The sequence below is a fragment of the Peromyscus californicus genome, unplaced genomic scaffold, assembly GCF_007827085.1.
Source record: "Peromyscus californicus insignis strain IS unplaced genomic scaffold, ASM782708v3 Scaffold_8__1_contigs__length_139910024, whole genome shotgun sequence".
In the NCBI taxonomy this organism is placed as follows: Eukaryota; Metazoa; Chordata; class Mammalia; order Rodentia; family Cricetidae; genus Peromyscus; species Peromyscus californicus.
The window spans coordinates 33,302,613-33,306,791 of record NW_026294606.1 but is presented as its reverse complement, the minus strand read 5'-3'; positions in this window follow the sequence as shown (position 1 = coordinate 33,306,791).

Sequence of the window (4,179 nt, the reverse complement as noted above, 5' to 3'; positions counted from 1 at the left end):
ATTCCAGTGCTTGGTGCCCATGCTCTTAGATCATACTTCTGGATCGTTCCCCTTCCCTCGAAAAATAAAGCAGGAGAAATAACCGGGTTCTCCTCCCCTCCCCGCTTTCTTCATCCGTGAATGTCTGTGGAGAAGCTGACCCATAAGGAGGGTTAGGGGGCATATGAATCCAGCTCCATGCATCTGGGCAGGCCATCATCTGCATGCCAGGAGAGAGAAGAAGCAGGCAGTTATAGTCTTTCACATGGCACCATTTTTCCAAGGCTCTGGCTAGGAACTTATATTTTTCAAGAGCCATTTGTTATTCAAAATGTCACCTTGATAATATCCTACTCATCAGCTCACGTATAATAGGGTTTCATGTTGTGACTTGGCACTGTCAAATACAGGATAATAAACCTTAAAAAGAAAAATCCCACATGGCAGCTTCTCATTCTCAAAAGAACCCCTTTCAATGAGGACCTGCAGCAAGCTCTAGGTGGCAGTTTGCAGTGGTGTGGGGGAGGGGCTCCCTGGTGAGGCAGCTGAGTTTCCTGTTCTGTTAGGATGGCAAGAAGGTTGGGAGACAGATGGTGGGGAGAGAGGTGGCCCACTGGTATCTGTACTTCCTGCCCTGCCGACCTGGCCCAGGTCTACAGCCTGCTCTGATGGAGATCTGTCTAACTGGGAATGCCATCTTTAAGAAGAGCTCCCGGGATCATTTCTCTCCTCATCCCAGACATTTAGCCTCAACCTCTTCTTTCCCTACCTTGGCCCACCGTGCCAAATGTGGTCCCTAGTCTCCTTTAAAATGTTGTCAAATGTTTTATTGGCCATCACGGCTTCATCTTCCTTTGCACCGCTGTCTTTAACTTCCTCCCTCTACTTTCTTTGTAATCACTCTAGTAATTGTTTTCAGGTTTTGTGTTTGACACCCAGCTCATGACACCCAGCTTCTCCTCTTCCATCTCAGCAATGAAAGGCACACATTTCCCCAGATGGATTCACTTGATTCACACATTTTCCTGAGAACGTGCTTGATTTTTCTCTTTGTAAAATTAAATGTTGTGTCTATCTGTGTTTTGCCTGCATGCATATTTACACGTTTGTGCCTGGTGCCCATGGAGGCCAGAAGAAGGCACCAGATTCCCTGGACTTGGAGTTAGGGATGGATTCGAGCTACCGTGTGGGTGCTGGGAATTGAACCCAGGTCCTCTGGAAGAGCAGCCCCTAGTGCTCTTAACCCCTGAGCCAGCTTTCTAGTCCAGTTCTTGATTCTCCTAAGTTTTGGAGGTTTCTTTTTTTGGTTCCTGTGGTAACCGGAAGTGTGTTCTGAAGTCACCAGATGTGTAGGTTGCAGTGCCTGTCTGTCACTGTTCTGTCTGTCACTGGTCTCTAGAGTGCTGTCACTATGGCGGGTCACTTGTCACTAAAGGCCCTGGAACTTCTGCCACTTCAAGCTTGCTAACTGCTTGCTGTTCAGATTTTCTTCCAATTAGATGAGGATGATTTTTTTTTTTTTACCAGTTTAACTCATCAATCCTGAGGAAATTTTGTTAAAAATCCACTAATACAAATACTAATTGCAAATTCCAGAAATTTAAAAATTATCTACCGAGGTTACATTAAGACATTTTCTCTTAGAAAATTGTTTTTATATATGCGGTAGCTTTTACTCCTAAGTAATTTTGCTTTCAAATGTCTTTTGTGCCATGTTGACTCTTAGCTCTCTTTTTTTTTTTTTTTTTTTTTTTTTTTGGTTTTTCGAGACAGGGTTTCCCTGTGTAGCTTTGCGCCTTTCCTGGAACTCACTTTGGAGACCAGGCTGGCCTCGAACTCACAGAGATCCGCCTGGCTCTGCCTCCCGAGTGCTGGGATTAAAGGCGTGCGCCACCACCGCCCGGCGACTCTTAGCTCTCTTATCATGAATGTCCTTGATACTCATGGGATCTCAGCTAGCAATAACAAAGCGGCCCTAAGGCAGTGGGTCTCAACCTTCCTACTTCTGTGACCCTTTAATACAGTTCCTCATGGTGTGGTGACTCCAACCACAAAATTATTTTCATTGCTCCTTCATAACTAATTTTTCTGTTATGAATTATAATATACATATCTGATATACAGGATATGGAACGTGCAAACCCCGTGAAAGGGTTGTTCAAGCCCCCAAAGGGGTTGAGACCCGAAGGTTGATAACCACTGTCCTCAGGGCTCTGGTGAGTTAGTGCATCTACCAAGGCCTTCCTTCCTATTTCCTCAAACGTGTAGGCTTTGTCTTCATGAGAAATGGATAGGTACATTACTTGGTTTCTTTGCTTCAGATCATGCTCAGACTGATCCCATCTGTTCCTTGTCCTATAGCTTCATGAACTAGGTTGTGAGACCTTCACTCATTTCTTGTTTAAGAGTATTTCCCAATTCCATGCCAGGTGTGGTGGCACATTCCTTTAATCCCAGAACTTTGGAGACAGTGGCAGGAGAATCTCTAGAGTTCCAGGCTAGCTAGGGACTGTTTCCCCATTATCAGTTTCCTGGGCCATGACTGATACTCCCCTGTGCCAGGAGTGCCATGGGTTTTCCCTTCCTCTGACTGAAGGTCAACCACGGGGTGGTGGAGGGGTTATCTTCTGTCACTTTAGTCCTACCTTGTCCTCACTGCCAGTTCTTCCAGGAGATCTGCGGTTTGGGATCCAGGAGGGGCTATTTAGCACAGATCTCATGTGGACTGTTTCCCTTTTGTGCTCCCCCTGGCCTGACTCCCGGAAATGGCAAGCCAGCACCTCATCTCATTCTTTTTACTTTTCATTTTCCTGCCAGTTCAGAAGCTATTGCCAAAGGTAGCACCTGCACGTCTTTATCTCATTGTAATCCACCCCCCTTGAGGGAAAGTTCTTTTGGGGAACACAGCTGAGCCTCAACTGCATGTTTTGTTGCCTGTAGAAAGGGCCACAGGACTGAAGTTACACCCTGTTTACAACCTTAAAGTGTCATTTTAAGAGACTGTAATAGATTGTCTAGTCTGCAGTTTGGGGGACATCCCCCATTCATCAAGATGTCTTGCTACCCCACCCACAGAGAAGCAGCCAGCCACCTTAGGATTCCCAGTCTGGACATTCCCCTCCAGGCAGAACAGGCTTACCTGCCTGTCTCTTCACCCACATCAGGGTCAACAGAACTGCCACCACAGCAAGAAGGCAGGCTCTTCCAGGGCCCACCAGGAATGGCCATACTGGGATTACCCCTGCAGAGGCTCCACGGTACGCACATCTCGTCACCCACAGCAGAGGTGCCCCTCCCAAATTCAGTGTTGGTTTGGTCATGTCTCACATGTAAGTGCCAAGCTTTGTGAAGAACTCTTCCTAGGAAGATGAACGAATATCTCTTCATCTCAGATAGGTCACTAACCACAGACCAAAGAAAAAATTCTACTCAAGTTTAGCTTCGTGAAACAGTGGATTTGATTAGGGCTCTTTACGGTAACAGAGATAGCTTATGGATAGCTATCCCACAGAAGCAAATCCCTTCCCAGCAAGAGTGACCTGCCTAGACATCTGGAGTAGTGAGGGGCGTGGCCTTAAGCCCGTCCCTTGGCTATGATGGAAAGTTAATGGACAGTTTTGTGGGGGGCCCCCTTTGAGTAATCGGTTTCTGACAGTTCAAAGGAAACAATAGCCACATTATGCCCAGAGGACAGGAGTTCCACAACTACTTAACTCTACACAAACTGCTTTAGTTCATAAACTATTTTTCAGTTCCAAATTTTTCATTATCTTTCTACTTTCTGCTGAGATTTCCCACTAACTGATGGCTAGAATATTTTACTTTACTTCGTTATGGACAGTTAAGATACCTCTTCTAAACAACAATTGCCTTACCCTTATGGTCATCCCTGAAAACATACACACAAGTAACACTATCCAGGCTGAGCAGGTGGTATTTCTGTGTTTAGGAATACATATGTATACACATATATGCATGTAACAACTGATGAAAAATGAGGTCATGAATTCGAAAGAGAACAAGAAAGGGCAAATGGGAGGGTCTGGAGGGAGAAAAGGAGATGGAGCAATGATGTATTATAATCTCAAAAATAAAAAAATAATTTTAAGAAGTCCCCTACTAATTCCAACATCTGGATCATTTGGGGGTCAGCGTCCGTTGACTCCTGATTATTTTGAAAATGTGTTCCAAGTTGTCCTT